The sequence below is a fragment of the Xenopus laevis genome, chromosome 9_10L (genome assembly GCF_017654675.1).
Source record: "Xenopus laevis strain J_2021 chromosome 9_10L, Xenopus_laevis_v10.1, whole genome shotgun sequence".
NCBI classification, from domain to species: Eukaryota; Metazoa; Chordata; class Amphibia; order Anura; family Pipidae; genus Xenopus; species Xenopus laevis.
The window spans coordinates 106308488-106329008 of record NC_054387.1 but is presented as its reverse complement, the minus strand read 5'-3'; the positions used below and the strand labels follow the sequence as shown (position 1 = coordinate 106329008).

Genomic DNA, 20521 nt, shown 5'->3' with positions numbered 1-20521 from the left:
CAGCAACTGCTCAGCCTAAAGGTTATTTCCTAATGCATTCCTATTTTCTAATAACTTCTCCTCTGTTCTGAGCTCGGCTCACAGGCACAGGAGGTAGTCCAGGCATGGTGGTTCGCTGAGCTCATAGGTTTGGTGTATGAACATTGCTTCAAATAGAGCCAAAATGTCCCTGCTGTAGAATTCCAAATGGACGAAACCTCACCATCTTAGTTGTTGGGTTGCAAAGAGTAATAAGTATTACTAATAATTAACAGTATAGTCAAATACATAGGGGCAAATTTAGTTATGGTCTAATATCGAGGGTTAATTAACCCTCGATATTCGACTGCCGAATTGAAATCCTTCGACTTCAAATATCGAAGTCGAAGGATTTAGCGCTATTCCTACGATCGAACAATCAAAGGAATAATCGTTAGATCGAACGATTAAATCCTTCGGATCGAACAATTCAAAGGATTTTAATCCATCAATCGAAGGATTTTCCTTTGATCAGAAAATTGTTAGGAAGCCTATGGGGACTTCGATTCGAAGTCGAAGGTCGAAGTAGCCTATTCGATGGTCAAAGTAGCCATATTCGACCATTCGAAATTCGAAGTATTTTTTCTTCTAATCCTTCACTCAAGCTAAGTAAATGGGCCCACAAATGTCAACCCAAAAAATAATGTTTTGCCTAATCAAAGAAAACATAATTCTAAGTAACTGCAATATACATTCATTACGAATTTTCTACGGTTTTTAAGTATTTTTAATTTGCATTACTATTGAAAGCAGTGTTTGTTCCTTTCTATTCTCTGCCCTGGTGGCTCAGACTGTTGATACAATGTAAGACAAGGCAACTGATTAACTGACCTGACTTTGCTGGGGGACTAAGACTTTTGCAACATTGTTTAAAAAGTAACAACCACGAGTTAAGCAAACACTTCTTTCAATAGCAATTGTTTTTACAAATAACTTTAAAAGCACTGAACATTTTTAATAAATGTATATTGGAAACTTGCTTAGAAGTATGTTTTCTTTTGTTAGGCAAATTTTTATTTTGGGGCTGACTTGCCATTTAAACATTTGAAAAATCATTTTATTGCCATTTTTAATAAAGGTACATATAAGTTTCTTCTGCAGCATAGGGCAGGACACACAGATTTTTACAATATAATACTTTAATATAATAAATGTGAATTATGGAGTATAATAATAATAAAGTGCAGTAAGTACAGATATTTGTTAGAGTAATGGGCAGTTCAGTGAGATCATGAGGTTAAATAAGTCCTATTGGTTGTTGCTTTTTTCCCATAATCTGAACTCGCTTACCCATCATCTCGACTGGACCCGGTTCTGTCGTACACAGAATGACAAGTTAAAGGACAAAGATAGTAAAACTCAGTGGGGGGTACCTAGCAACAGTATAACAGGAGAATGTCGGAACTTGCTAGGTACACTAGGTAAGAAGTTGTTGCATGAAAAAAAACCCATTCTTTAAGGGTACTTGTGTCTAAAGGGGCTCCTTTTATTTCCGCCTATTTGCTTTAGGTCCCCACAGACGCAAAGATTTTTCTTTGATGAATGACCGATTTTAGTGCAATCCGACCAATCCGTCAAATTATCGTGATGTTAGTGGGAATTGAACGATCCCGCATCAACGATTTTCCATCCGACGTCGGTCAGAAAATTTATCAGCCAAGTAAGAAAATTTTCATCGGTCCCAGTGAAATCGATCTATGTTTGCAGGGCCAAGCAGGCAGCTCCCATCAGTTTTCCTGGCTTCAACTAGACAACATCGCTTGAAATGGTCTCTTTCGTTGATAGACAAATCGTACATTTAAACGATCGCTTCAAGATAAGCTTGGTCTAACGATAACGAAAAGATCTTTTAAAAATCTTTATATCTATGGCCAGCTTAAAGCTGTGCCGTCTGTCCCACCATCTCCATTAAATTGCACACTAAGCTCACTTGCGTTTAGAGAATCAGGTGCAGATGAGATGACGAACAATGAAGATTTTAATTGTGTGTTTTTTAAAGCATTAGCTGCAATTATTTCATGCAAATGTTACATTGTCATTTATAAAAATGGCTAAATTGCGCACTATGCTCATTGTTTCTGATAAACGAGCCCTTAAAATGATAGAAAATTCAGTGTCACAGTCATTAATCATTAATTACAGATAAAACTTTGCAGCATATTTTCTCCAAACTCTTTTACATGTAAGGGTCAGGGCACATGCTCAGATTCAGGGAGATTAGTCGCCCGGCGACAAATCTCCTCTTCTTCGGGGCGACTAATCTATCGAACTGCCTCCCGCCAGTGGGAATGTAAATCGCAGACGGGACAGCACTTGGAGTGCTTCGTTTTCTGAAGTCGCCCCTTGTTTCCTCGTGAGGAAACTTTGGGCGACTTCGGGAAACGAGTGCCATCCTGCCGGCGATTTACATTCTAGCCAGCGGGAGGCAGTTTGTGGAGATTATTCGCCCCGAAAAAGAGGAGATTTGTTGCTGGGCGACTCTGAGCGTGTGCCCTGACCCTAACCCCATGTTTTCTCTGCTGCCAATTTGTTGTTGCGTCCGTCACTTCCTGGTCGTTCCGTTGCTTTTTTTTAATTTGTAAGAGGGTGGGATGTGAGTATTGACACTAATTCAGCGGGAAAACTGACCTGCTGTGCGCCCTTCCCATTGGCTTTATAATCTGTTCTTACAGCATCAGTTTAAAATATCCGCAGGGTTGTAATTATTGGATCTACGTCAGCTAATGAGTGTATACTGGGATTTTATGTACCGTAAGCACAGTAAAAGCCAATGAAGCACCAAAGCAGGGAGTTAGTAGCACACACACAAGGACCTGGCAAAGTATAAAATGAGTAGTAGCTGTGGACATAGTGTCCCTTTAAAACATATCACATTTTATTCATGCATCTGTTAATGTCACTGCATTCTGTTTTGTACAGGCACTGGCTTTATCCTAATCCGTTTATAAAAACTGACAAGCAAGGTAAATATCAGATGGAAAAATTAACACAGCATATTAAACAAACAAGGGTTCACAAGTTTTTGTCAAGGACTAGTTTTAATACTGAGATTCGCCATTCTGAACATGTCCCTTCAATTCAAAAATAGTTGCTGTTTTTTGCCTAATGAAAGAAAATGGAATGCTAGCAACTTTCCGATATATATGTTTATTACAAAGTTTCAGTGTTGATTGTTGAAATATGTAATTGCTATTGAAAGGAGTATTTGAATGGCTATTTATAATGTTCTGACTTTTGCTGAGTTTTGTTTCAAGAGTCAGAACTAGGGAACAGTAAAGGCCCCCATACACGGGCCAATAAAATCTGCGGACAGGCCGAGTCGGCAGCTTATTGGCTCTTGTGCTTTTGGCGTCCCGAAAGTCAGAGTAAAAAATCCTTTTGGATCGTGCCCGCATCTGTTCGTTGATACGGTCCCACAATCTGACCGCCCGTATTGCGTTCATTCTGACCCGATCGTTGGGCCCTAGGACCCATGATCGGATCAGCCCGATATCGCCCACCTTGAAGGTGGGCATATCGGGGAGAGATCCGTTCGTTTGGCGAAACAGATCTCCCTGTGTATGCCAGCCTTAAAAGATAAGCAATAGTGACGTGGAGGTTTACAAAAAAGCTGAACTGCACCCGACCCGGTGCTCCATGAGTGGGCCCCTGATCTAAGGTTTTTTGGTGGACCCCTGGTGTCCCAGTTCAACGCTGCATGGAAAGAATGGATTGTTATGCCAGCGTGTAATGGTAACAGACCTGAATACATGAGCTTGGCAGTAGAAATAAGCTTCATTAATGTTTTAGAGAGAGTTCCCCTTTAAGTTGGCTACATAAATATTTGAGTACTCACTGTCTGTAAGTCACTGGCTATCATCTTCATCAGAGGCAACAAGCGTGAGAACCATTTCTTTCCGCTGCATTGTTTTACCTTAGATTTCAGTACAGAGGGAAGCCACTTGTGCGATGTCCAGTGTTTGGTAAACTACAACTCCCAGCAGTCTAAACGCTGCCTTTGTTCAGTGCTCAGCAAGCTAAGTTGGCCAGAGATCCTGCCGGTGAGCTGAGAGTCATCTGACTGTATTTGTATAATAAAAACACCAGCCTAAACACACCTCTGCATAAATAATAGACGTAGTACAATTTACAGGTATGGCAATGCTCTAGGGTGTTCCGGACAAGTAATCTTTACATAATTTGGATCTACAATTATTTGCCTATTAAAAAATATTATTTGAGTAGACTTTATTTAACATTAAATAAACCCAATAGGGTTGTTTTTCCACCAATAAGGATTAATTATATTACAGAGAAAAACCATTTTGATTATTATTTGAAACCATTTGACTAAAACGGGGCTATGGGAGTCAGCCTTCCCATAATTCATAGCTTTCTGGATAATAGATCCCATACCTGTATTATAAAAATATGTGTTCCAAGTTCTTTTGGAAGAACTAGAGTTCCCAGCATCCTCAGTCAGCCAGTGTCCACCATAACTGATTTTCAAAGCTGGTCTTTCAAGTATCGTCTAATCTAGGAAAGTCTAGAAAAGAATGAGGGACTCTCTTAGGGACAGGCCACACAAGCAGATTCGGGGAGATTAGTCTTCGGGGCGACAATTTCCCGAACTGCCTTCCCCCTGCCCTCCACCAGCTAAAATGATGAATCGCCTGCGGGAAGGCACACGCGGCGCTTCATTTTCCGGAGTTGCCCAAAGTTGCCTCACGAGGAAACTTCGGTCGACTTTGGAAACAGGGAGATTGTCGCCCGAAGAAGAGGAGATTTGTCGCTGGGGCAACTAATCTCCCCGAATCTGCTCGTGTGGCCTGACCCTTAATCTCATTTTAACTGGCCTTCAGACCCCCCTTACAGGGTCCCGCCTACCCAGACCCGCACCTGCCTACAGACCACGTTGCTCCCTGAACGCCCCCCCTGGCCCTAATCGATACCGCAACTACTACTAGGGGGCCTGGAGGAAGGTAGTGACTGGGGAGGGGACCTTTGGGGAAGGTGGGGAGCCAGAAGGGGAGGAGAGGGGCCCTGTGGCAGAAGCCCCAGGGTGCCAGCACCACAGTTTCGTAACCACTGGGCTCTATGGGTAATTCCAGTAATTCTAAGCTTTCTTGATAATGGGTTTTTGAATAAAGGATCCCATACTTGTATCACCTTATTTTTATTTGTAGGTAACATGAGTCAGGCTTTCATGCTTCCTTTTACTTTAGGATCAGTCTTTATCAAACAATAACAAATCAATTAAGGTTCTGTCAAATATGTTTAATTCAGAACAACAAAGCTATACATATTTAGTGTTGCTTTCATAATTCATAATGGGTCATATTATGTCCCATAATATTCATCCCTAAAGGGGATGTTTTATTTGGAATCTTATCCAGAAAGCCCGTTAGAGCCCGTTTTCAGCAAATCTAATTTTTAAAAAGAATTTCCATTTTCTCTGTAATAATAAAACAGTACCTTGTACTTGATCCAAACTAAGCTGCAAGAATCCGTAGTGGTGGCAAAACAGTCCTATTGGGTTTATTTACTGTTTACATTTTTTGCATAATTTGTGGAGATCCAAATTACAAAAAGATCCCTTATAAGGATCATTCTGCATAACAGATCCTATACGTTTTGCTGTATTGCTCATGATTTTATCCAGTGTATAGCTAACAGGGGATGATTCAACTGGAGAACTGGCTGCTGTATTTAGCCTTGAAATGGGTGTTTACGGAACCAAATGTGTCCAATAGTTGGTGAGAAAACTTTATTGTTATACAGTCCAGCCCATGAATATATTGCATAGGAAATAATACATAAGTAGCCTGACATTGATAAATCCAGGTAACTACTCTGAGGCAGATGACAGCAGATTGACTATGAATGTGCTGTGATCAATCAGAAAGGCCTTTAGCCACATACTGAGATCCTTTTAATTGTCATCTATTTTTTTTTAAAATCTTTCAAGACATTTCCAAATTCGGAGTGTCCTGACATTTATTTGGAACATACTGGACCGCAGAAAGAGAGGATGGCATTTTACTCTGTCAATTACACTTAAAAGCAGGACAAAACAATTGATTCTCCTTTTGCCAATAGATTTCTACGCATTTAGAATAAGCTCTGATCCACTAGAGTAAGCTTGTTTGGTGATTTCACCCTTTAACAGCCAGCCCAAATAGCAAGGCTGCAGCCGCTATACAGTAGAACCCCAATTCTACATACCAGGATTTTATGTTTTCCCAGAATTTATGCCTTATTGCCACCGTCCCCTGGGAAATGTAAAATCTACAGGTATGGGACCTGTTATACAGAATGCTTGGGACCTTGGGTTTTCTGCATAACAGATCTTTCCATATTTTGGATCTTCATACCTTAAGTCTACTAGAAAATCATGTAAATATTAAATAACCCCAATAGGCTAGTTTTGCTTCCATTAAGGATTAATTATATCTTAGTTGGGATCAAGTATAAGATACTGTTTTACTATTTAATTACAGAGAAAAAATTAATCATTTAAAAAATGTGTGATTATTTAGATGAAATGGAGTCTATGGGGCAAATTCACTAAGATGCGAAGTTGCGCCAGGCGCAACTTCGCCGCACTTCGCCAGGCGTAGTTTCGCCAGGGCTCCGCAAATTCACTAAAATCCGAAGTTGCGCACAGGGGTAGCGTAAGGTTGCGAAGTTGCGCTAGCGTTGATTCGTTATATAAAGCGAAGTTGCGCTAGCGAAGGTTAATTTGCATACGGCGCGAAATTCAAATTTCAATGGAGGAACACGTATCTGCACTACAAATGCCTAGAAAACCTTCAAATCTGCAAATAAAATTTTTATTGTGCCCTACACATGTGCCCACTGTCTAGGTAAGTTGCCATGAGTCAGGAAATGTAGGGGGGAGGAAGGGGAGCCCCAAAAAATGTTCGATCTTTTTCAGCCTATCAGCCATCATGTAGAAAACACGCCAGCGTTTTTTGGGACTTAGAAAAAATTTTGACTTTTTTTGAAACAATCCCTATCTATTCTATTGCGCTTCGCCAGGTCTGAGGTGGCGAAGGAAGTCTAGCGTAAAAGGTAGCGTTCACTACACTGTGCAAGTTAAGTTGAATTTGTGTAGTTTCGTCGCTAGCGAAGATTCGCCTGGCGTAAGGTTGCGAAGTAACACTAGCGAAACTACGCCAGCGTTCGTTAGTGAATTTGCGCAGAGGCGAAAATGCCAAACGCTAGCGATTTAACGCTAGCGTTCGGCGCTTCGCGCCTTAGTGAATTTGCCCCTAAGGTAGATGTATTTTCCATAATTCGGAGCTTTCTGGATAACGGGTTTCAGAATAATAGATCCAATACCTGTACTGTACTTTATGACTGCCTGAATGTACTGGATCTTGGCTTCCCTTTAGTCCATTGTTAAAATGAAAGGGTTCCAAATGATATGAATTCCAAACTGTACATTTTCAGTTCTAAATTACAGATTATTAGGAACAAATCTTTAAAATACATAGAAATGGAGTGGAGAGAGAGAGGCATTTCACTGCCAGTACAGGTATAAGATCCCTTATTTGTAAACCAGTTATCCAGGAATCTCCAAGTTACAGGAGGACTATCTACAATAGACTCCAGCAAATTATTCTAATTTTGAAAAATGATTCCCCTTTTATCTATAATAATAAAACAGTACCTTCTATATATGGGTAAGTAAGTTAAATGAAACCATATTAGTGGCAAAACCATTTTACTGGGTTTATTTAATATTTAAGCGATTTTTAGCAGACTTAAGGTCTGGTGATTCAAATTACAGAGGAATCCCTTATCCAGAAACCCGATTCTGGATTCTTATGTACAACATTTGTATAACTCTGAAAAGACAACCATGCTCAGTTTGTTGTATTACCTCTTAGTAAGTAAATTAAAGGGGTTGTTTATCTTCAAACTAACTTTTAGTTTGATGTAGAGAGTAATATTCAACAAGTTACAGTTGGTTTTCTATTTGTATTATTTGTGATTTTGGAGTTATTAAGCTTTTTATTCAGAAGCTCTCCTGTTTGCAGTTTCAGCAATCTGGTTGCTATAGTCCAAATGACCCTAGCAACCATGCATTGATTTGACTAAGAGACAGAAATATGAATAGGAGAGGGCCAAAATAGAAAGATGAATATTAAAAATAAACATATAGTCATACAGAGCATGTGTTTTTCATTTGGCATCAGTGACCCATTTGAAAGCTGGAAAATGTCAGAAGTTGAAGGCAAACAATAAAAAAATAAATAAAAAAAAAGACCAATTGAAAAGTTGCTTAGAATTAGCCATTCTATAACATAATTATGCAAAACCTTGTGCAATATATAGTTCTAAAAGGACAAAGACTCTGCCCAGTGATTATATTACCTTTCAGTAATTAAATGAATCATACATTTATAGCTGTATTCCTTATTTGAACATGTGTTTACAATCGTTTTTGATACTGCAGCAGCTCAGGGAAAAAATAGTTACCTAGTTACATAGTTAAATTGGGTTTAAAAAAGACAAAGTCCATCGAGTTCAACCCCTCCAAATGAAAACCCAGCATCCATACACATACCCCTCCCTACTTTTAATTAAATTCTATATACCCATACCTATACTAACTATAGAGCTTAGTATCACAATAGCCTTTGATATTATGTCTGTCCAAAAAATCATCCAAGCCATTCTTAAAGACATTAACTGAATCAGCCATCACAACATCACCCGGCAGTGCATTCCACAACCTCACTGTCCTCACTGTGAAGAACCCCCTACGTTGCTTCAAATGAAAGTTCTTTTCTTCTAGTCTAAAGGGGTGGCCTCTGGTACGGTGATCCTCTTTATGGGTAAAAAGGTCCCCTGCTATTTGTCTATGATGTCCTCTAATGTGTAAAGTGTAATCATGTCCCCTCACAAGCACCTTTTTTCCAGAGAAAACAACCCTAACCTTGACAGTCTACCCTCATAATTTAAGTCTTCCATCCCTCTAACCAATTTAGTTGCACTTAGTCTCTGCACTCTCTCCAGCTCATTTATATCCCTCTTAAGGACTGGAGTCCAAAACTGCACTGCATACTCCAGATGAGGCCTTCCCAGGGACCTATAAAGAGACATAATTATGTTTTCATCCCTTGAGTTAATGCCCTTTTTTATGCAAGACAGAACTTTATTTGCTTTAGTAGCCACAGAATGACACTGCCCAGAATTAGACAACTTGTTATCTACAAAAAACCCTGGATCCTTCTCCAACACACTGCCATTTAGTGTATAACTTGCATTTATATTATTTTTGCCAAAGTGCATAACCTGCATTTATCAACATTGAACCTCATTTTCCAGTTTTCTGCCCAGTTTTCCAATTTAGACAAATCACTCTGCAAAGTGGCAGCATCCTGCATGGAACCTATAGTTCTGCACAATTTAGTATCATCTGCAAAAATAGAAACAGTACTTTCAATGCCCACCTCCACGTCATTAATAAACAAGTTGAAAAGCAAGGGACCTAGTACAGAGCCCTGCGGTAATCCACTAAAATGTTCCATTTAGATACAACTATATAAAAGAAAACTATTTTATTATTGTATTAAAGCTGAATTTCTGTATCTGTGCTTTTATTAGCACTGTTTTCCAAAAGATATGTGTAACCTACCTGTATGCAAATATTTTCCACCCTGCCACATATCCTTTCAATGTGTCATGTGGTCCAAGTAAATCAGTGAAAATACTTGTAAAACAGCTCCAAAGTATTTTATATTCTGTCAGTTCCATTAATGATAAAACACAGCACAATATTACAGCACAACTGTGAGCCTCACACACAAGCTTAAGTACAGTAATTATGTCAAGTCTACTTGTTTTGTAATAGTGTATAAATTAGCTTGTCGGCCAACTGGATTTTCCAGCCTAGCTAACAGATAGCTTTGATGTGGATGGCTATTGTCTTGGATCCATGCAAGGGCCAGCAGACTGTCAACTCGAGTCAGGCTCTCAGCACACAATATTTGCCAACTTTTTTCTCCTCCCTATCTCCTATTTTCTCCTGCTCCTCATTTGTTGTCTCCACTTCCTTCTTCTATATGTTTTCTTATTGCAACTGATAATTACAAAGTCCCAATGTCATCATTGTGGTGTCTGTTAAATAGTGTGCAACGCAACAAAGTTGTGTGCGCTTTGGTAAATCATATGCAATAGCAGTCAATGTGTGCATGAATGGCATCACCTTCAGCACACAGATGTGCACATCTTCCAGAGCAGCACTTGCATGTAACTCTTTGGTACATGTGTAGGCATAACACACTAAGGGACCCCTAGAAGTAACAGCTTCTCAAGAGCCTTGTTCTTTGACCATAACTGTTTCCAATTCATCAGATTAGGCTGAGCCAGCACATTGTATCCCAGCACAAAGCGTAAGGTGTAAGTACCATTGTGAATACCATGGATGTTTTGAGCTTGCATTAATGAGCCTATATATATATATATATATATATATATATATATATATATATATATATATATATATATATATATATATATATATATATATATACACTGTATATATATATATATATATATATATATATATACTGTATATATATATATCCCTGCACATGTCAGACATGCTATGATTCCAAGTGCTCTCCTTCCAACACGATATGATACCAGATGCCCTCTGCCCAGCATGCTATTGTTCCAGGTGTTTTTTGTCCAGCAGGCTATGATTCCAGATGCCCTACCCAGCATGCCACAGTTCCATGTGCTCTCGGCAGCATGCTATGAGTCCAGGTGCCTTCTGCCCAGCATGCTATGGCTCGAGATGCTCTTTGCCCAACATGCTATGTTTTTTAGGCGCTATCTGCCCAGCCTGCTATGATTTCAGGTATCCTCTGCCCAGCATGCTATGATTCCAGGTGCCCTCTATTCAGCATGCTACAATTCAAGGTGCTCTTTGTCCAGCATGCTATGAGTCCAGGTTCCATCTACCCAGAATGCTCTGATTCCAGGTGCCCTCTGCCCAGCATGCTATGGTTCGAGATGCTCTTTGTCCAACATGCTATGGTTTCGGTGCTCTCTGCCCAACAAGCTATGGTTCCAGGTTTTCATTGTCCAGCATGCTATGATTCCAGGTGCCCTCTCTGCCTAGCATGCTAAGAATCCTGCTGCTGGTTGCTCAGATACATAAATATTCTCCAATGAGTATCCTATATGCTGCTAGGGTTTGTGTATACACATTCCTGTTAGTGCTGAGCACACTGCCTTTCTGCTCTCCTGATTGTCTTGATGAAAGCCATGAGAGCTTGCCAACAAGACACTGGAGCTTTCCCTATGTGCTAACAGGATCCACTTTTAATACAGGGAAGAGTACTAGGCCATGTTATCATGACAGTCACTCTACCTATATACAGCGGGTTAAGAAGAAGCCTGGAGGTTTAAACCAATACATATTTGCCTGTGGGTGCTAGGTTACCTATATACGCTAACACTAAGGCACAAAGGGCTTGAATACTTGCTAGAGCGACAGTGTCAGACTGGGCCTTTAATAGCTTAAGAGCAGCCCACTCTCACCAAATATGAGAATAGAGAGAGAGAGAGAGAGAGAGAGAGAGAGAGAGAGAGAGAGAGAGAGAGAGAGAGAGAGAGAGAGAGAGAGAGAGAGAGAGAGAGAGAGAGAGAGAGAGAGAGAGAGAGAGAGAGAGAGAGAGAGAGAGAGAGAGAGAGAGAGAGAGAGAGAGAGAGAGAGAGAGAGAGAGAGAGAGAGAGAGAGAGAGAGAGAGAGAGAGAGAGAGAGAGATTATAGTCTCCATTTTACTTCAACTGGTTAATTAGGAAATCCTTGGTACTCATGCAGCCAAGTCCAACCATAAGAACCGGCGAGTAACCCAACTAATTCCTAAAAATTTCAAATGCTATTTTAACCCAATTGTTGGTAAATATTAAAATATGCATGCATGTGTTCCATTGCTCAACTAATTCAGCCTGGTCCATTTTATTTCTGAGTGTCCATAACAACTAAGTGGTTTTTAGAACAGGAGCAAAGAAGCTGCCCTGAAGAAACCTAATCAGATGTGGATATGTGAGAGCTCCTGATATGTGTCTGGCTGCCTGGCTGTATATTTCTATGTATAGATACTGTCTGAATCAGTGTGGGTGTATGTGTCTATGTCTATGTATGTGTCTGTGTGCATGCTAAAGAATAGGGGGCATATTTAGTATACTGTGTAAAACGAAAACAACGTTGTAAAAAGTTATATAAAATAAATGGCGAATTTATCACGGTGTGTTTCATTTTACACCATGCGAACGCCAGATTTGCCTCCATTATTTGATATTGCTTCTGGCAGAAGTCACTCTAAGAAAAAATTAATAACATTTTCACTCTGTTTTTATGCCTGGTCTGGCTTATTATCCTGCTCTTTTATACACAGCATAATAAATATGGCCCTAGGTGTACACTCACTAGTGAAATATAGTAGTAGGAACCAGCAAGGAAGCCCCTAGGGATATATCTAGTGACAGGTGGCTGTTAAGTTCTGTAGTGATCTGGAGTGTTCCGTTTTGCACTTTAACAAACAGGACGTCAAGAAGAAGACGGATCAATGTTCAGGATCGATTTTCACAGCATGTCATAGAATCGTATCCCAAGGCATCTCTCTCGCTTGGGCTCATAGGAGTTCCATGCACCTGGCAGAAAATCAGCTCCTCTGATATTGGCTAGAGGATAACTGGGTCTACGCCCAGACAGGAACATACTGCCAAACTCATTTTACTTACACGTCAAATAAAATGGGAGGTCAGCATACAATGTCCTGGCATGGAACTGTAAGGGAATGGCCGGAACTAATCAGATGGAACTATAAATACTGTAGAGTAAATATTATTTATGGGCAGTAGTAATTGACAGTATGTAGTGTTGTTATCAAATTCATACTTTTGCCTCTTAGGCACAGTCCTGTAGTAAGGTATGTGCCCCCCTTGAAATACTAATCATACAAACTAGTAATTTACTACAATGGGTGCAGGTCATGGGTCTAACTTGCTTTAAGCAGATTTGCTTTTTCTGTTTGCTCTCCCCTGCAATAGATACCCTGGAACTGTTAGGTCACATGGTACCACATGAATTTATTGAACTCAGTCCTGTTGGTCTTTACCCCAACAGGACTGGCTACAGTAAAATGTTAGATCAATACCTACATTCTTCCTGCACACAGATCCACAGGAGTGATTGAGACCAGGAGGTGTGGGTGAAAGCAGTGGAGCACAACCACATGACAAGAGAACATAAAATGTCATTATGTGAATACTGTCTCTGTTAAAGGACTGTTTGCACATTAAGTTGCTTAGTGATGCAGCTACTTGCTTAAAGGAGAAGTAAACCCTAACAATTAATATAGCTAAAAAGTACATATATTATATACTGAATTTATTGCACCAGGCTAAAGTTTCAGTTTCTCAATAACAGCAATGATCCAGGACTTCAAACTTGTCACAGGGGGTCACCATCTTGGAAAGTTTCTGCGACACTCACATGCTCAGTGGGCTCTGAGCAGCTGTTGAGAAGCTAAGCTTAGGGGTCGTCGCAAATTATCCAGCAGAAAATGAGGGTTTGTATATCATATAAGCTGATGCTACAAGGCTGATTATTAAATTCTGATGCTAGTTGCACTGGTTTCTGTGCTGCCATGTAATAATTATCTGTATTAATTACTAATCAGTCTTATATTGTGACATTTCTATTCTATGTGTACTGTCTATTGTGAGTGGGTTCCTAAGCTCAGTAAGTGACAGCAGAACAGAGCATGTGCAGTACTGATGTGTGGTTCGGGAATTCCTCGACCCTAATGAACCCAGAAGTCGGAAGCCGGCATTTGACGGTAGCAGGCAGGGAGAGCAGAAGAGCTCAACCCACACCCACCGCCACCCCCGAAGAAGCGGGCAAGGTCGGCCTGAACCGCCTGACCCCAGGGTCTCGAGGGCATTGGGCCGGCCCGCACATCGCTAATGTGCAGTGAATCAGCAGAAAAGAAGATGGGGAGCTACTGGGGCATCTTTGGAGACACAGATCTTTACTGCTAAAGGGCTGTGGTTGTCTTGGGCTGGTATAGAAGCCCAAAACATACTGCACAACATTTCTAGTCTACATCTTTAGTTGGGCGTTAGTTCTCCTTTAAGGGATATGATCAATACACTATTGAAATTATATTCTATATCATCACAGTTGACCTTTTAATGCACGGTAAATGTCTTTGGAGATAATTACTGCAGTGGTTTGCTTTTCTCTCCTATATCTTATTGAATTAGACAACTCTATATGCAGTGCTGAAAAACAATGGGTTTCATTTTGGATTTATGACCACTGTGACTGTTTGTTATAAAGATAACTAGAGTTTCAGTCTCCCATAGACTCCAATTTAATCAAATAATTCAGATTTTTACATTTGATTTTCTTTTTTCTATAATATTAAAACAGTTTCTTGTACTTGATCCAAACAGGATATAATTAATCCTTATTAGGCAGAACAATCATTTTGATCCTTGTGATGCTCTGAACCCATTTGTAATTGGTTTCCTTTTTATTCGTGTTTTTTAAGTTGTTTAGCTTTTTATCCAGCAGCTCTCCAGTTTGCAATTTTAGCAATATGGTTGCTAGGGTCCACAAAATAAAGTTTTCCAAGGAACGATCCAGACTGCAGGATTAACTGCTCAATTAGGTGTTTATTGTTCAACACAACATGTTTCGAGTCTCCAAGGACTCTTTGTCAAGTGGGTCCAAATTACCCTAGCAACCATGCATTGATTTGAATAAGAGACTGGAAAATGAATAGGAAGGGACCCGAATGGAAAGATGAGAAATAAAAAGTAGCAATAACAATATATTTGTAGCACTATAGAGCATTTGTTTTTTAGATGGGGTCAGTGACCCCCATTTGAAAGTTGGAATGAGTCAGAAAAAGGCTGCAAATAATTCAAAAACTATAAAAAAGAAAAAAGGCCAGTTGAAAAGTTTCTTATACAGTAATTAGCCATTCTATAACATACTAAAAGTTAACTTAAAGGTGAACTATTTTTACATTCATAGACTATGGGGCACATTTACTTAGGGTCGAATATCGAGGGTTAATTAACCCTCGATATTCGACCGTCTAAGTAAAATCCTTCGACTTCGAATATCGAAGTCGAAGGATTTACCGCTATTCGTTCGAACGATCGTAGGAAAAATCATTCGATTTTAAAAAAAGCTAGGAAAGCCTATGGGGACCTTCCCCATAGGCTAACATTAATGCTCGGTACGTTTTAGGTGGCGAAGTAGGTGGTCGAGGTTTTTTTTTAAAGAGACAGTACTTTGACTATCGAATGGTCGAATGATTTTTAGTTTGAATCGTTCGATTCGAAGTCGTGGTCGAAGGTCAAATTAGCCAATTTGATGGTCGAAGTAGCCAAAAAAATACTTCGAAATTTGAAGTAGTTTTTATTCTATTCCTTCACTCGAGCTAAGTAAATGTGCCCCTTATTGTATGGAGATCCGAATTATGGAAAGATCCCTTATCTAGAAAACCCCAGGTCCCAAGCATTTTTGAATAATAGGTCCCATAGATGTATAAATGGTAATACTCTCTGATTCAAGAACAAAATTAACTTTTTTACAATATTACCTTATCGCTTGTTTCACTGTCTTTCTGTTTTGCTGAACATTGCACGTTGTATTCAGCTGCAAATAGCAAGATTCTATATTGCATTTCAAGATATATTGTATAAAAGGCATATCTCATTGGCAACTTGTCGAGTTACAACATCCAGGTGACAAGGGCCTGCTCAGTGCAAATGGCAACACACTCTTTCCAATAACCGCAATGTGTTGCTACTGTGTCTGTTGCTTCAAATGTGCATCCAGCAGAGACATGGGTGCCACACACCTCTGACATTTTAACTCAACCTCTCACAAACACACTAAACAAACAATAGAATTGTGCAAACACTAAGCACACGTTAACTGTAATGAGCGTGAATTGCTTCTCATGGAAAAATGAAGAAGTGCACTCACCCTGCAAACCAATAACACAATGAGAATTGTTTCCCATTAAACACACAGTATGATAGCAATTAACTATTTCCCTATCAGAGGTGCAGCAACTAGTAATGATTTTGCTTAAAATAGGAAAATAAAATAAAAAATTAGATTGATGTCAGGGGAGGTCCTGAACCAATGCTGGTCCATTGCTGGTACAGGTATAGGATCAGTTATCCAGAAACCCATTATCCAGAAAGCTCCAAATTACGCAATGGCGGCCTCCCATGGACTCCATTATAATCAAATAATTAATTTTTTTTTAAAATGATTACCTTTTTCTCTGTAGTAATGAAACGGTACCTTGTACTTGATCCCAGCTAAAATAAATCCAAATTGGATGCAGAACAATTCTATTAGGTTTAATACATGTTTAGATGATTTTTAGTTCACTTAAGGTATGGAGATCCAAATAATGGAAAGATTCCTTATCCGGAATATATACACCCACTGTAAAATATAAGGATATTAGAAGTCACCGAGGAGTTCCATGACCTTACAAAGAGGTCTTTTTTTTTTTTTACAAATGTGAATTATTTGATTCAAATTGACTCTGGTGAGAAATGGCCTACCCATAATTCAGAGCTTTCTGGATACCGGGTTTCTAGATAATGAATTCCATATCTGAATATATAAATACAAATATTATTATAAACTGTCCTTATGTGCGATGTCATCAGTCGTGCATTGCAATAAATATTGTACACCCTGTTGTAAAATATGAGGATATTAAAATTTACCTTGGAGTCCCATGACCATAGGGGCTGCATCATTATATATATATATATATATATATATATATATATATATATATATATATATATATATATATATATATATATATATATATATATATATATATATATATATATATATATATATATATATATATAATTGGCAAATAAACCGCACAACCAGGTCTTGCATAGAGTGTAAAAATCACAAACTTATTTATTTATCGACGTTTCTGCTCCTCCTGAAGACGGCTTAAGTTTGGAGCCGAAACGTCGATAAATAAATAAGTTTGTGATTTTTACACTCTATGCAAGACCTGGTTGTGCGGTTTATTTGCCAATTTGATATTAATTATTTAACCAGCACCTAGGCATTGATTTTGACTTGGGAGTGCTCCAGTTTATGCTTTCTGTATATATATATATATATACACAATATATATATATATATATATATATATATATATATATATATATATATATATATATATATATATATATATATATATATATATATATATATATATATGAATTTCTGGTGGAAGTAGGTGGGACATCCAAATCCATAGGGAGCAGAGTAAATGAGAATAAATGACATTACACTACATTCAGCCTATATTACTGTCAGAGGGTCCCAAAATCAGCAAATACAGTATACCATTTATGTCCCTTACACTACTGTTGATCTACAGCACTCATAAACTGTGCTAAGCAGGAGAGAGGTTGTTTTTAAATAACGTAGGAATAAAATGTCCTTCTTTAAACAACAGCTGATATACCAGAAGCAAACAGCCACATTGGCTCTCCCAGCTGAAACTGTGGATACATGACATGTAAATTATATCCTGTAAATGAAATCCTTATAAATGGTGCTTAGTGATGTCATCGGTTATAATCAGAGCTTAGTGATGTCAGCCTTGTGTTTTTATATGTTCATGGAACTTCTTGGCTAGCTTACAATATCTGTATATTTTACAAGAGGGGCTACTTTATTCACTATATATATATATACATATAATACACAAAAGCCATTAATATCCTGTAAATTATATCCTTATAAACGGTGAGTAGTGATGTCATCAGTTATAAACGGTGAGTAGTGATGTCATTTCTGTCACATGACTCACTAAAATTTGTGTATTATAATAAATAAAGTACCCCCAGTTGTAAAATATGAGGATATTAGAAGTTACCTCGGAGTTTCATGACCTGTATAAAAACACTCGGCCTTCGGCCTCGTGTTTTTATATGGTCATGAAACTCCTCGGTAACTAATAATATCCTTATATTTTACAAGAGGGGGTACTTTATTCACTATATATACATCCAATGAGAGTTACCCTTGCACTTGACCCAATAATATGCCACCAACACACTACATAATGCTGACTGCTAATACTAAATAGGGCACAGTGTGCAATCTTTGCCCCTCCATTTATCATTACACAATAACTCCCAGTCTCCCCCATTCAACTTTTAGCTGTCTTATTATAAAAAAAAGGTATATTTTCCCTTTAAAGGGGGGAGCGAGCTATATAGCACCACCACCATGGTGACTGTCACACAAATATACTTATAACAAGCACCTGGCTCTTGTGGACAGTTGACGTTGAGCTACAATCCCCTTGTGCTTTTAGGATGTGAGCCATAGAGAGCAGAGTAGAGGAGCAAATATTGCACCCAGGGAGCAGGGTGCTGCCCATACCTTTGCATGCAGGTGACAGTGTGGAACAGCTCGCTGACTGTCGATAAGAGTCCTAGCTCAGCGCCCGTTTTCTTGCACTTGGTCAGTCCAGAGACACCAGGAGTTTTTTGTAGATCTGCTCCCACACGGACTTCTTTTCCTAAAACAGAATCTTTTTCTCTTGTTTTAGTCCTTAATCCCGAAGTTCCAGTTGCTGCACTTCTTCCTTATTTTGTAATATCCCCGCCCCCCTCTCTCCTGGGCTTTACCTGCTTTACAGTACTTTAATCATGTCCCAGTCAGCAGCCCCGTAGCACTCCCACATTACCTGGCTGCTGGCTCCACCCCCCAAATCAAGCCACGCCTCACAGCCAAATAAACTTCTATTGTCAGGTGGCTTCAGAGCAGAGCTGAATGTTGGGTGTTGGTGCACAGAAGTGCTAAAAGACATGGGTACTCACTATTTGAAAAATGTGGCTAGTAACATTACTTACACAGTCACTTCTCTTTTGAGGTGTCTACTGGGGTGGGGGGCAAACAGATTGTATTTGTGACTGTAAGTGCACATGTATGTGTGAGTGTAAGTTGCTGTGCAATTTGGAGGTAAGGCTAGCTGTGGCTGTTAAATCCAAGTCAGAGCTCCTCTGTGTTTATTCTGTTAGGAGAAGGTAGGTCTTTACAGGTATGGGACCTGTTATCCAGAATGCTCTGGGCTTGGGGTTTTCCAGATAACAGATCTATCCGTCATTTGGATCTTCATACCTTAAGTCTATTAGAAAATGAACTTGTAAACATGAAATAAAACCAACGGGCTGGTTTCGCCTTAAAGGGATACTGTCATGGGAAAAAATTTTTTTTCCAAATGAATCCGTTAAAAGTGCTGCTCCAGCAGAATTCTGCACTGAAATCCATTTCTCAAAAGAGCAAACAGATTTTTTTATAATCAATTTTGAAATCTGACATGGGGCTAGACATATTGTCAATTTCCCAGCTGCCCCAAGTCATGTGACTTGTGCTCTGATAAACTTCAATCACTCTTTACTGCTGTACTGCAAGTTGGAGTGATATCACCCCCCTCCCTTTTCCCCCCCAGCAGCCAAACAAAAGAACAATGGGAAGGTAACCAGATAGCAGCTCCCTAACACAAGATAACAGCTGGCTGGTAGATCTAAGAACAACACTCAATAGTAAAAACCCATGTCCCACTGAGACACATTCAGTTACATTGAAAAGGAAAAACAGAAGCCTGCCAGAAAGCATTTCTCTCCTAGAGTGCAGGCACAAGTCACATGACCAGGGGCAGCTGGGAAATTGACAAAATGTCTATCCCCATGTCAGATTTCAAAATTGAATATAAAAAAATCTGTTTGCTCATTTGAGAAATGGATTTCAGTGCAGAATTCTGCTGGAGCAGCACTATTAACTGGTGCGTTTTGAAAAAAACATGTTTTCCCATGACAGTATCCCTTTAATAAGGATTAATTATCTGATATCTTAGTTGGGGTCAAGTACAAGGGACTGTTTTATTATGCCAGAGAATAAGGAAATCATTTTTAAAAAATGTTTTGGATAAAACGGAGTCTATCTGGGAGGCGACCTTCCCATAATTCGGAGCGTTCTGCCATCCCTATATAGATTCTCATAAAGAGGCATATTTATCAACTGTGAAAGTAGAACTTGTTTTGCGTTTAATTCAGTGCACACATTCAGGCCAGCCCTGTCCTTATCAGGCAGTGAGAACAGAGCCCCCCATTGGGATGCCCCCCTATACCCACCCCTCTTTAATAGAGCACTGACAAATGCAGAGAGCACTCTATTAAAGAAGGTAGCTGCAGGTCTCGCACTCTGTAATGGCACATTGCAGTCTTTGTTTGCACATTTCACACTGCGTTTGGTGCTGTAAATGATTAATTTAGTCCTGGGAAACAGGTTACTTTTGGTTGATGACTCCAAATCCCCCCCCCCCCCGGATGCCAATGTTGAAAAACAGCTCCGACAGCTGTTGTGTTGTGATACTGGGAGTTGCAGATAATTAAGAGCAATAGA

At 39.3% G+C, this 20521-nt stretch overlaps 1 protein-coding gene across 1 annotated transcript in view; it reads right to left on the bottom strand.

Moving 5' to 3' along the window:
* The window catches only part of tmem184a.L (transmembrane protein 184A L homeolog), a 48164-nt gene extending 29382 nt beyond the window's left edge, over positions 1–18782 (bottom strand). The window contains exon 1 of the mRNA XM_018236361.2: positions 18497–18782. The gene's annotated coding sequence lies outside the window, so the exon portion shown is untranslated. The remainder of the gene's footprint in view (positions 1–18496) is intronic.
* Between the last annotated feature and the right edge of the window lie 1739 nt (positions 18783–20521).